The sequence below is a fragment of the Danio rerio genome, chromosome 12 (assembly GCF_052040795.2).
Source record: "Danio rerio strain M-AB ecotype USA chromosome 12, GRCz13ab, whole genome shotgun sequence".
NCBI lineage: Eukaryota > Metazoa > Chordata > Actinopteri > Cypriniformes > Danionidae > Danio > Danio rerio.
The window spans coordinates 39,196,577-39,211,095 of NC_141032.1; the positions used below are offsets into that span (position 1 = coordinate 39,196,577).

At 35.4% G+C, this 14,519-nt stretch overlaps 2 protein-coding genes and 1 long non-coding RNA gene across 4 annotated transcripts in view; 2 read left to right on the plus strand and 1 right to left on the minus strand.

The window, feature by feature from the left end:
- Positions 1-14,519, plus strand: part of unk (unk zinc finger) — a 449,165-nt gene that overhangs the window by 286,371 nt on the left and 148,275 nt on the right. The window lies entirely within an intron of this gene.
- Positions 1-14,519, plus strand: part of LOC147834534 (uncharacterized) — a 128,030-nt gene that overhangs the window by 17,215 nt on the left and 96,296 nt on the right. Inside the window, exons 1-2 of one of the 2 annotated variants that reach the window (XR_015504389.1) lie at positions 5,162-5,287; positions 8,477-8,568. This is a non-coding gene — a long non-coding RNA (uncharacterized LOC147834534). Of the gene's footprint in view, positions 1-5,161; positions 5,288-8,476; positions 8,569-14,519 lie in introns of those variants that run through there. The other variant, XR_015504390.1, reaches the window with a different exon arrangement.
- Positions 1-14,519, minus strand: part of si:ch211-216b21.2 — a 69,363-nt gene that overhangs the window by 15,544 nt on the left and 39,300 nt on the right. The window lies entirely within an intron of this gene.

Genomic DNA, 14,519 nt, shown 5'->3' on the forward strand with positions numbered 1-14,519 from the left:
GTTGTTTTGTACTTGATTGACACATTGCACTTCACAGCCTTCTGCAGTCAAGAATTTGTATAGTTATGGACAAAAAATATAGTAGACCATTTGAGATTGATTTATGATTTATAGTAATAGTAAAATATTTTTTTTCTGTAGACTGATGAATTTATGACATTATATTATATTATATTATATTATATTATATTATATTATATTATATTATATTATATTATATTATATTATATTATATTATATTATATTATATTAATACAGTTGTCCCTCATTATTCGTGAGAGTTGCATTCTAAAAATAACCCACAAAAGGTGAAATCCGTGAAGTTGTATCCTTTATTTTTAACTATTATAGATATTTTAAGGCTGTAAAACCCCTCACTATACACGTTATACACTTTTATTCAGACAGGCATTCAAACTTTTGTTGAAAAATAAGTCCAGTATTATAGAAGGAAACCAAAGATCACAACCTGTTATCAGGCTCAAACATTCATCGCTGTCAGCAAAACGTTCATAAAGCTTTTTAGTTTTTTTGCGGATAATGTTTGCATACAGCGTAATGTTCTTTTCCCTTCAGTCACTGATCCACAAAACTAAAGCAGACTCTATCCTTAAGGGGGTCGCACACCGGATGCGGCGTGCATATGGTATTTAGAATATAACTAGTAAGATGGCAAGTCAAATTGCACAAAATAAATTTGCAGAACTGCGAGGCCCCGAAAGGTGAACTGCATTATACCAAGGGACGACTGTATATATTATATTATATTTTATTATATTATGTTATATTATATTATATTATATTATATTTTATTATATTATATTATATTATATTATATTATATTATATTATATTATATTATATTATATTATATTATATTATATTATATTATATTACAACTAAAATTCTTTACACCATGACCATTTAAACACAATTATTTAAACTGAGTTTTGGATACAGAATTAGCAGAAAAATCTCTGTAATTTCAGGTTTATAGCTACAGGTTATGCATGGAAATCGGCAGAAAGTTGTGCTATAATTTATTTAATAAAGCGAGCAAACTGGACAAAACTGCACACGGGACATATTTCTCATCGAGACTAAATATGGGAGCTGAAACTTTAAACAAATGGTTCATTTCATGACATTTTCAAGAATGTGCAAACACACACACACGCACACGCACACACAGATTTTCATTGGTACCTTATGGTATTAATTCAGTCAGTGATTTAAACTCCTGCCATAATCCAATAAAATCTAATTTAGGCATTCAAGCAAACTTTCCAGACCTGATACACACACACACACACACACACACACACACACACACTGTACTTTATTCAAACCACAGTTAAACTAGGCCAGTACAAGGGAAAATGTACACCGATTAAAAAAAAAAAAAAAAAAAGTAACCGTGCTCCGCTTTTACTTTAACATGAATGATGAATCCGGAAATTTGCTTAGTATTTCTACAAAAATCACAATATTGAATGCTATTTATTTCAGCCTCATTTTTGGCAAATAAATCTGTCCACAGAAAGTATGGTAGAGTGTTATTGTAGTGTGCTGCATGTGTTTTCTTTTCCTCTTTCTATACCAACTGCCTTTGCACAATTTAGTAAAAATTTAATAGAGTTAGCTTTACAGTCTGTTCTTATAAATATATCAGCAGCATTTTAAGTTTTCTCTGTCGCTCTCTCGGTCTCCGTCTCTCTGTGCCTCGAGTAAATCCCAAGTTTATTGTGTAAGAGAAGAAAAAATAAGCAGTATCTCTGTGGCATCCGTCTTGTGAATAATTCAGCCTCTCTAACTGAAGAGGACGATGGGCTGGAATGAAAGACAGAGAGAAAATACACTCTGTGCCATCAGAGGATGAACATACTTTTAAGTTTCACCACACACACACATGCAGAACCTCGTCTTCCCCTTCTTACGGCCTTCCGTTACGAGACGGGAAACTTTAATGTTGCATTTGCTTTGAGGGAAACCCTGACCGCTCCTCTGATCCTCTTGGCAGCTAAACTGGGCTGTGGATTGAAAAGTGAATGCTTGAAATGAGCTGAGTGTGGCTGAAGACATTTGTGGATTTATATTCCTGATCCCCCACCCTGCTGCCGTCCCAAAAACAGACAAAAAACAGCATGGGTTACTATAGAGGCAGTTCAAATGTTAGTATGTATGTGTGTTGTTACGTTCAGGATACTAACATACTGCTCCTAATATTGCTGTAGTATTTAGTAAGTGAAATGCTGTACAATTTTTTAAATATAACTCTTTTATTTAGAAAACATTTATTGTGACTAATTACATGCAAAATAAAAGTTTGTGTTTACACCAAAAAAATCATTTCAGCCTCATTCTGAAAATGTACCCCTAAATACATCTCTGGAGACCTTCAAATACATCCCAGGAGCTATGTTTCTTCTTTTTTTTTTTTTTTTTTTTTTGCAGTTTTTGTTTTTACGAATTCACCAAAGGCCGCTGTGTACACTCTTTCAGATCTGACCAACTGACCAATACCCCCCAGCAACCCCCTTCCCTAAACCCAACCAATAGCTTTTTAAAAAGCACTGATTGACCAACTCCCACCCACTTCTCTTAACACAACCTACAGTGTTTTGAAAAGCAGTCCAGAAAAAGGAAAAAAAAACCTTTGCTAATTTTTACCACGTTTACAGATTTAACCACATTTCTTACCCTGTTATTTACTTGTTTATTTTTTGGCTTTTTTCTTGTCTTACCTACTTTCTGAAACTTTTCTTTGCTGGACTCGAACAAGGAGTCGACAAACTGGTAACAGTGGGAAAGTAGTCCATACAGAAGCAGTCAGGTGCTAGCGCCATCATATCGCCCCGTAGTGTTTGTTTTAACGACAAAATGCAGCCATACATACCTCTGGCTACATAATTCTGGATCTCCAGAAATGTATATAGGGGTACGTTTTTAGAATAAGCCTATGTTGAGAAAAAATTATGTTAAATGTGTTTATTATTATTATTATCATTATTATATATAATTTTCTTATTATTAATTTATAATGTATATATAAATACATCCATGTATATATGTTTGTTAATATCACCAGCGAAGTAGCCCTCACGGATTGCTGTAGAAAACTCCCTGACATTCTCATGAACTACATATCCCATCATGCACCAGTCACACACCAGTTCCATGTCACCTCTTGATTACACACACAGCTAAAGCTCGTCACGAGTCCTTGTATTATCCATACACCACACACATAACTGCTTCTGAGTCTTGTTCCCCTTGTGTACACTACAAATTGTTGTCCTGTGTTTTTTTTTTGCCATGTTTTAACCATGTGTTTGTTTACAGTTTATGTTGTTTTGCCGCCTACCTCAAACACATCGCCTGTTACTAGGATTACTCGTTCCCCTTTGCTACTCTTTGCTCCTGAATTAACCTTGCCTGTCTGACTATTCAAAAATAAATCTGCATAAATACACAGGTAAACATACACAGCACACACACACACACACACACACACACATATAAAATATAAATACAAACATTTATTTTTAACATGCGATTAGTCACCATTAACCATCAAACAGCACTAGTTTTATTGTTGTACAATGCCTTATTTTGTGTGTATTGTAATGGACTTTTCACCCCTGGTCACATTGAAATGCAAAATGAAACTTTGCCTATGTGTAACCAGGTGTGGCTTTGGTTTCCAGGTGTATGCATATTTAGGGCAAATTCCAATAGTACTTGAGCTCTTCATATGCTACTGACTCTGAAGGCCAAAAGGATGGATTTTAGAGGAAGCAGGGCACTTGTTTATTATAATTAAGCCATTTAGAACACACTTGATCAATAGAGTGAAAGATGATGTCATTTCCTCATTATATTAATGTTACAATAGCAAGGCAGCACCAACAGGGAACCCTGATATTGCTGTTAATTATTATTAAATATCACTTTATTTGGTACAACTGCATGTTACTAATATCTAATAAGCCAATTAATATTTAATACTCAATAAATTTAGATATTTTGGTCAAGATTATTAGCTGAAGTTTAAATTTAACATCAGAATAGGGAGGAAAGATGATTTAAGTGACTTTGAAAATGCCATGTTTTTGGTGGCAGACGAGCTAAACTAATGCTGGGTTTACACCATAAGCAAAATCAATTATTCACTCAAGTAGATTACATAGATGCAAACACAAATATGAGCACATTTTTGATGGGTAGTGTAAATGGCTTGACGTGTAGAATTTGCAGCCTGATCTCATGAAGAAACTTAAGTATTTTACGTTTTGGCAGTTTAGTGCCAAAGTTTAGGCTAATTTGTACAATTTCTTAGTTCAGTCATACCAAAATGTTGTTTTTTTTTAATAATAATAATTTTTTTTTTTTTAAGGAAGCATGACATTACATGCTATGAGATAGCTTTGAGAACTTGCGTCTTTTGTGCAAGTTCAAATAATTAAAATTGAGCAGAATATTTCCTTAGGGTCAAAACATCCCGCAAGTAAACTAGAGAAAGTATTGCAGTGCTCCGCATTTGGTGTAAATCTAGCACAAGTACTTCATTAACCTTCTATAAATCTGCTGGGATTTTCACACACAATCATTTTTAGGGTTTACTAAAAGAAAGCGAAATGTCCAGTGTGAGGCAACTCCAGATTGTTGCAAATGGCTAGTTGATTCCAGGAGTGGGAGGAGAATGACCAGAATGGATTGAACTAGAAAAACAACTAACCTAAATAACTATGTTACAACTGGGGTCTGCAGAAGAGTATCTTCCAACCCAGGCTCATTCTGAAAACATACTACAATACATATTTCTGCAGACCGCGAAATACGTTCCGGGAGGTTTGTAGTTTTTGTTTTCCCGAATCCACGAGATGCCGCTGTGTAGGCTTTTTCATATCTCAATTTGCTGTTCTCGCATAAACAAACCAGAGGCCGCTGTTGACTAACTGACTGACCAACCAATCGACTGACCCACCCCCCTCCTTCCCTAAACCCAACCAACAGTTTTCAAAAGCAATACAGAAAAAGAAAAGCACTTATTTTTACCACGTTTTCAGATTTTACCTCATCCTCACCCGGTTATTTACTTGTTTATTTAACTTTTTGGATTTTGTTTTGTCTAACCTGCTTTCTGGAACCGTTTTTCACCGGACTGGAACTGTGTCGTCGTGGTCAACTCCTCTCAGCGTCTCAAGTCCGGCATTGTACATGACGAGCTAACTGGACAAACTGGTTACAGCGGGAAAGCGTCTACATGGGAGGCAAGTGGTCAGCTGGTAATCACAAAAGAAATGCCATCATACCGCCCTGTAGCGTTCGTTTAAAAAATAAGCCATACGTACCTCTAACAACATAATTTGCGGTCTCGAAACGTATATAAGACAACGTTTTCAGAATGAGCTTATGTTGGCATCTTCTGTCAGCTTTACCTACATTTTGATGAGATAACAAACTGGACAATTGAATAATTGGGGGAAAAAGATGCTTGGTCTGATGAGTTTTGATTTCTGCTGCAACATTCAGATGGTTGAGTCAGAATTGAGCATAAACAACATGAAGTCCTAAATTGAGCATCATTTAAACACCCTGGCCAACCTGAGTTATGTTGCTAAGCAAGTCCATCCCTTTATTACTATAATGAACTCGTACTACGATGGCTATTTCCAACAGGATTACGCAAAATCTTAAATCTTCTCTAACTGTTGTCTTTACTGTACTCTGTGCCCTCCACAGTCATCAGATCTCAATACAGTAGAGTGCCTTTAGGATATGCTAGAACAGGAGATTTGAATCATGGATGTGCCACTGACTGCATGATACTATCAAGCCAATATGGAGCCAAATCTTCTATTATTTCAAACACCTTGTTGAATCTAGTCACAAAATCAAACAAGATCCAACCCAAGGAGCAAGCAGCGCCTGATAAAGAGGCCAAATAAAGTGCATGTAGCTGATTTAAAAGTACACTTCAGCATGGCATCTGCATTACTTTTTCATGTCTTTCTGACCCACTTGTTTCTGCATTCTAAGTCTTCTCAGGCTTTATCATTCTCTTTCAGTCTTATACACATTCTCTCTTCTTTTTCAGCAAATTCCAGTGGATATCAAAAGCTTAAGACTGATAAGACACATACATGTAATGCTGAGCTCACTTTCTGAGGGTTTCGTATTACCTGAAGATCATCATAATTCTCAAATTGTGCCTGCAAATCATAACCAGTTCATCTGAGAGATACTTAATATTCAAGTCAAGTTATTGGTCAAGTAAACATGCTATTTAATTCTCACTAAGGGATGTTTTTTAGGAGTCAGCATAGAGTAGGTTATAAAACATAATGTGTTTGATTGCTGAGCTGTGCAGAGATTAGTTAGCTTTAAACGGCCTATTCTTTAGTATATCCTCTTCCATTTAAGCTCTGCGCTAAGAGGGAGTGATTTTGTGCCAGGTTCATTCTTTCTGCTAGGCGTGTATATAATTCGTCGTGAGGAAGCTGGGGACGATTAGACGTCTGTTGCTCTAGACCTATTAAAAATCCCTTAGCAAGATCCACATGAGGAAGAAATAACAAAGAAACTTGACCTCTGCAAAACAGCTATTGCTCCATCATCATCTAGAGACTGCTACAGTGCTTTAAATCAATGTCTTAGATCTCCTTATTTTATTAATGTATAGGGAAAGATGCCCTGTTTACACATGGTCCATCAGATCACAGGCAAAGGCATTCTGAGAGTCCAAAACTATGTCCTTTAGCATTTGAGCCTTTTGAACAACAAGGTTCTGGAAATATTCCTCAGAGATTTTGGTCCATATTAATATGATAGCATCACGCAGTTGCTGCAGATTTGTCGGCTGCACATCCATGATGCGAATCTCCCGTTCCACCACATCCCTAAGGTGCTCCATTGGATTGAGATCTGGTGACAGTGGAGACCATTTGAGAACATTGCCATGTTCAAGAAACCAGTCTGAGATAATTTGCGCCTTGTGACATGGCGCGTTATCCTGCTGTAAGTAGCCTCAGGATATTTTCTGTTTTTCTGACCATTAAACCCTGGAGATGGTTGTGTATGAAAATCCCAATAGATCAGCAGGTTCTGAAATACTCAGACCAGCCCATATGGCACCATCAACCATTCATGTTCAAAGTCACTTAAGTACCTTTCTTCCCCACATTCTGATGCTCGATTTGAACTGCAGCAGATCGTCTCGACTCTTGCCTAAATGCATTGAGTTGCTGCCATGTGATTGGCTGATTAGAAATTTGTGTTAAAGAGCAGTTGGACAGGTGTGCCTAATAAAGTGGCCAGTGAGTGTATGTACTATGCGACTAGTCATTTTACTTTTGCTTGTGTTCGGCACTTTAGGCAATACTGTGTTGTATAACAACTACCACTACACAAATGCTACAGATCAAATAAAATCAGGACTGGAACTCGATAAGAGAATTGTGCTTGAAATAAATTGGATTTCAGCATTTGTGAGTTGTGTTTTGAATTTACAAATTGGATTTGCACATTTATGAATTTTGTTTTGAATTTACGAATTGGATTTGCGCATTTATGTATTGTTTTAAATTTACGAATTGGATTTGTGAATTGTGTTTTGAATTTACGAATTAGATTTGTGAATTGTACTTTGAATTTACGAATTTGATTTGCCCATTTATGAATTGTGTTTTGAATTTACGAATTGGATTTGCGCATTTATAAATTGTTTTGAATTTACCATTTGGATTTGCGCATTTGTGAATTGTACTATGAATTTACAAATTGGATTTGCGCTTTTATGAATTGTTTTGAATTTACGAATTGGATTTGTGAATTGTACTTTGAATTTACGAATTAGATTTGCGCATTTATGAATTGTTTTAAATTTTAAAATTGGATTTGCGCATTTTTGAATTATTTTGAATTTACGAATTGGATTACCACATTTATGAATTGTGGTTTGAATTTATGAAATTGATTTGCGCATTTATGAATTGTGGTTTGAATTTCTAAACTGGATTTGCGCATTTATAAATTATGAATTTACAAATAGGATTTCCACAATTATGAACTTTGTTATGAATTTATGAATAGAATTTGCACATTTATGAATTTTGTTATGAATTTACTAACAGCATTTGCACATTTATGAATCGTACATTAAATTTACAAATTGGACTTGCACATTTATAATTGTTTTGAATTTATGAATTGGATTTGCATATTTTTAAAATTGCTTTTAGAATTTATGAATTACATTTTGTAAATGTATTATTTTTAGACTGATCTGACTCTTTATGAACATTGTGCTGTTGTCATTACTTTGACTTAAGTATCCAAAAAACAAAAAAAAACAAAAAAACAAATCTCAAATCCCCACATACACGCTTCTTTTCAATTTAGCCTTGTATCAAAACCGTGCCGAACCAGAAACACACACGCTGTGACCACATTATGTTCTTCTGTATCTTCCACAGCTGAGGTGATCAAAACCCAACACATATGGCGGCCATGCTGTGGTGATGCTCGAAGTATCATTAGTCTGGCTCTCCTACAGTGAAATCTGCAGGTACTTGCTTCTTTCTCAATGACTTTCAGACCTGCATCTGGTCTCTATTATAACCGAGACTCAGTGGATTCGCTGCACATGTCAGAGTTTTTTCCTGTTGTTGTGACGCTGTGGGTGAGAGACCTGTACTGACTGCTGGTTCATGTTGTGCTTTAGGCACTACTGTGATGTTTTGCTCTGTGTTTTTACCCCTTCTGTGTTCTCCACAAGGACTCTAATATCATTGCCGGCAGGTTTTGACCACTATCTGTAGATACTGCATGTAAAGTAAAAAACCAGACTCTAAATTCAAATAATTTGTAAATTCTGATTGGATCTTAAACGCTCTCAAAAGTTTCTCCATTGCTTTATCAAGTCTGAAATCTCAGATCGGGCACTAAAATGGTAAAATAACCCTATTTGTCTTTTCCTGAAGCATGCAAGAGTCCATAATATGCAATCAAGTTAAAACTAACTTTCAAAACTCTTTTTTGTCAAAAGTGTTATAATAATTTGAATAATAGTTTATTATTAGCATTCTGTGAAGTAGAAATCCAATTCATGTTATTTATCTCTAGTAATATTTGGGTCAAAGCTTGGACAGATCCCATTTTCTTTCAAACTGAATTTACAGAAGTGTTTTTTATTCACAGAAAGCATATGAAGTGCAAGTAAAAATATGTGAAGTAATGATCACACGTCATTCAACAAAACATGATTAATTAAAAATTAAATGACACACTTATTTTGACCCTCACATATTATAATAGATAAGTATGGTAATAATAGTAACAGTTATTATATATTAAATGATAAAAAAAACTTCTTGCTGACAAATAGGTAAAACCTAGTTGTTTATAAGATCATTAAATAAATAATTAAACTGACAATTACTAAAAATAATACATTAAATGTCATCAAATAAATGGTTCTTGCTTTAAAGCATTTTTGCGTATATAAACTAGTAATATACTGAATAACAATTATAAATAATATCTATAAACTTACCTCTTTTAGATTTATGAATAAGTAATTCAGTCTGATTTGTAAACCTAATCAACTACTTCATTCAAAAGTTGAATGAAGAATTTGGGTTTGTACAATTTTGGCCCAAATTGTATAGTTTTTAAAGACTCAGAGCACATTTTGCATGTCCCACATAGACTCAAATACATGTAAGATTAACAGGACATTTGAGTATTTATGTTGAAGGGGAAATCTTTGGAGCTCACTGTAATTGTATGCAAAAACTGTATTGCAAATGTATAATGTATATACAGAAGAGGAAGAAGAAGAGGAAATAGAAAAAAAGTAAAGAATAATATTAAGAATAAGAAGAGAAATAAGAAGAAAATAAAAAAGAAGAAAACAAAAATAGAAGAAAAAGCAAAAAAGAAAAAGAAGAAGAAAAGAAGGGAAAAAGACAAAAGAAACAAGAAAAAAAGAAGAAGAAGAAGAAAAGGAAGAAAAAAGGAAAGCTGGAGAAAAGAAAAAGTAAAAGAGAATTAAAAGAAGAAAATGAAGGAAAAAAAACAGAAAACAAAAAAAAAGAAGAAATAGCACTAATAAAAAAGTAGGGGAAAAGAAGACAAGAAAAGAGTATAAGAAGCCAATGAAAAAAAGAAAAATATGAAGAAAAGGATGAAAAAAAGAAAAAGCAGAAGAAAAAGAAAAAGCTGAGGAATAAAAAGCAGAAGGGCATAAAAAGAATAAGAAAAAGGAAAAAAGAAAAAACAGAAAAGAAGAAAAAGAATATTAATAAAAAAGAATGACAAAGAATAGTAGAGAAAGAAGAACAGAATAATAAGAAAAGTAAAAGGCAGAAGAGAATAAAAAGAAATAGGAAAGAGGAAAAAACAAAAGAAGAAAAGAAAAAACAAGAAGAAAAGGGTAGAAAAAGCAGAGGAGAATAAAATAATAATAAGAAGGAAAAAAGAAAAAGAAGAAAAGGATAGGAAAGAAAAAGCAAAAGAGAAGAAAAAGAATAGTAAGAAAACGAAGGGGAAAAAAAGAAGAAGAAAAAGACATAAAAGAAGAGGAATGAGGGTGTGTAAATGTTTACAGATTTTTTAGTTTTGGTTAAAACTATATTTGAAGTCATTGTACAACATTGATATCAGTGCAGTGACCAATATAAAACAAAACGGCGACAGCTGAAGCACTGAGATCGAAACTTGCATAAAGGTTATTCATCATTTCTAGTCTCCATTATGTGAGGAAGAGCAGAAGAGGCTGAGCTGCATTCTCCCATAGAGAGAAAATCATCAGGGCCACTATAAATCAAACTGGATAAAGATGACACCAACAAGCTGCTCTGTGCTCAAACTCTCCTCTATTGTGTGTGGCTCTGGTAACAGGACTATAAATTAGACATCGTGCTCTCATTGCTTGTCTAATATGGACCAGTGGTTCTGAAACCAATGCCCTATGGCTGTGAAATCAGTGCATGCGGCTCGTTTATCATCTGGATTTTTTAATCCGTTGAAATCGAGAGACTGATGTCACCGTTTGCTTACAGTTTCACTCTCTGATCACTTGGATCTGCTGCTTTGGAGAAACCGAGGTTATAAAAGCTGATGTAATTATGACTTAATAACTAATAATGTGGAGTACATTTGTGTGAGTGTAAACAGGATGGGCATATGGCACACGGGTGCATATTCACACACAAGCAGTGCCGTTCAGAAGGGAAATCCCAACTCCATTCCTGGCACCTGGTCCTTCCATCGTTTAAGATCTCATAGAACAGCAGCTGTATGAAGGCAGCCATTGTTCTGCTCTAAAGAGGTAAAAACCTGTCAGGTTGTGTTGAAATAAGGATAGGGACAATGATTGGTCTTTAAGATGAGTTAATGTACTGTAACAAAGTGCATTTGAATTTTGAGGTCAGTAAGATTGAGTAGTTGTTTTTGAAAGAAGCCTTGTGCGCTTGCCAGGGCTGCATTTATTTGATTAGAAATACAATAGTTACAAAACTTTTTCAGGATTCTATGAGGAGATGACTCTAAAAACAGCATATTTTAAATACATTTCGAGTGAACATTAGTAAATACCTGAAAATACCTTTATAAATACACTGAAAAAAATTATTAAAAGATGAATCCTTGGTTTTACAATTTTTTTTTTACGTTAAGTGGTTGTAAACAATTTATTTGTGTTGAATTTAAACAAACAAATTAAGTTGGACATTATTAAACTTAATTTGTTTGTTTAAATTCAACACAAATAAATTGTTTGCAACAGTTCTGCATGCAACACTTTTTTCAGTGATAAAGGTTGAAATTGCATATATTGTAGCAATGTTTCCAACTCTGTTCCTGGAGGCACATAGATAGAGTACATATTTGGTCACCTTGGAATTATAAGGTTTGCCTCACAGCAAGTTGGCGTTTCTGTGTGGAGTTTGCATGTTCTCCCTCCGGGTGCTCTGGTTTCCCCCACAGTTTAAAGACATGCGGTACAGGTGAATTGGGTAGGCTAAATTATCCATAGTGTATGAGTGTATATGTGAATGTGTGTGTGGATGTTTCCCAGAGATGGGTTGTGGCTGGAAGGGCATCCGCTGCGTAAAAACTTGCTGGATAAGTTGGCGGTTCATTCCACTGTGGCGACCCCAGATTAATAAAGGGACTAAGCCGACAAGAAAATGAATGAATAATTACTTTTACAATTTGACACATGGAAACCACTACAGAAATGTTCTAACTACCAGGCCCACATCATATACAGTACAGATATTTAATAAATAGCCTACTATAAATTAAAAGCATTAACGTTTGCTATGTTTTTTGTTTTCACAATCTTTGGAGAAGTAACGTAAATTCCGCCTTTAAATAAAAGGTCGCTTATAGCATGAGCAAAGTGCACTGCAGAGGGAGCACAGTTGTAAATGTAAAGATCGCTAAAACTGAACTGTAAAAATACTTTGAAAGCAAATTACACTTAAGAGAGAAGAGATAAATGCTTTTTATTTTTAATAATTCCAAATTTAAATATGAGAATGTTGTAAAGGAATTGGGCATAGGGTGGGTAACTAGGAATAGAACACAGCCAGGAACTATGTTTTTAACTACAGCTCTAGAGGCGTAATTCCAAGCATACAAGTTTGCGAGGCAGTTTGCGAATGTTGGTTGGAAGGATGGATTTGGAAAATGGCTAATCAACAAACTATGTTTGTGATGACTGAACTTGCCACCTTTGTTGGCTAACAATGGTTTTCAGAAATGCAGCCCTGCTTGATTTGTAATGAAACACTTGAAGTTGTAAAGACTAGAAATGTGAAACGCCACTATGAAACGAAACAGACATTATGAACAGCATTATCAACAAAATACAGATATAAGGACCACAAAACTACAACATCCAAAGTTTTCATTACACACCTGTTGTGTTTTTTACTTTTTTTGAAGAGAGCTCTTGATGAAGTTGGGCTGCATGCAATGCTTTTTAATGCCCACCCCTCACATTGACGTCACTAGCTTCATTGAGTGCATTGTGTCTGACATTGCGTCTCTGAGATCTCAGCTTGCATTATCGTGGCTGCATCCAGATACTATTAGGCCTACCTTTTGTTGTGTTTTGTACAAAAATGCACTTATATTAGTGGTTTTGCCACATTTGGACTGTATTTAATGTGCTTTGAAGGCGTCTTTATTTAAAGTAAAATAAATAGTGTTGACTTGTGATGTGTGCTATGGAAAAATGGATTATTCATTCAGTCATTCATTCGTTTTCTTTTCGGCTTAGTCTCTTTGTTAATCTGGGGTCACCACAGCGGAATGAACCGCCAACTTATCCAGAATATGTTTTACGGGAATCCCGCGCCAACACGAGGAGAACATGCAAACTGACCAAGCCGAGGCTCAAACCAGCAACCTTCTTGCTGTGAGGCGAACGTGCTACCCACTTCGCCACCGTGCAGCCTAAAAATTATGTTGTTAAGGTTAATAAGGTTGATATTAAGTTTAATATCTATATCACCTTTGACCTTAAAAAAAAAAAAAACAGATTTGGACCTTTTAATGTAGACATTGAGAACCCCTGCATTATGTCAATGGCCCCTTAATTCTTACCTACATTTACAAAAATTGTAGTTTGTTCTGTAGTTAGATCTCTGAGCATGAATATAAACCCACCTGAAATCTGATGCTCTTAACATCCTACAGTTTTAAATGCACTGACCCCAAGTTTACATGTCACGCTTTGTGTAATATGTTCATCTAGCCCCATTTGGAGATAACAGGCTTCTAGAAATCTGTTTAAAGCATCTGAAGCTGTGCCGGGTCGACCTGGTCATGGCATTTCCACAGGAGCCAGAGGATAGAGTCCTTACAATGTTCGAATACAGACATTTTGGTGTCTGCACCACTTTTATTGACCTATTTAGGCCAATACGAGCTAGAAGGAAGCGGAGACCAAGTAGTGCGGTTTGGGAAGGGATGAAAGTAAGGAAAAAGGGAAGATGATAAAGAGAAAAAAATGAAGGCTTAGGGATGAACCATCAAGCACTTTATGGAAGAGTGAGGAGCAAAGCTGATTACACAGAGTCTGCTCGCTCGCTAAGTCTCTCTCTGGTTGTCTTAAACTTTTCTTCTCTTACTGTAAGCTATAATCTTTATTTCTTCCTCGTTTAATTTCTACTCTTTCATCAGCCTCACTTGCACTTCACTGTCACTCTTTCTCTCTCTCTCTTTTCTCTTTCTGGGTGTTTTCCATGTGATTGTACTCAAGTCTCTTCTTCACTCAGTCTCTGTTCCTCATCAGCTCTCTCTCTCTCTCTCTCTCTCTCTCTCTCTCTCTCTCTCTCTCTCTCTCTCTCTCTCTCTCTCTCTCTCTTGCTCTCCGTAAGACTCTTATACTTTGAGCTTTGCTACAAAAGACTCCCATCCTGCAATGTCTGTCATGATGCCAAGCTGAGAGACAGCAGCAGTCGCAACTCTTCCCTGCGTAGCTACAGCCTGACATCATACAGA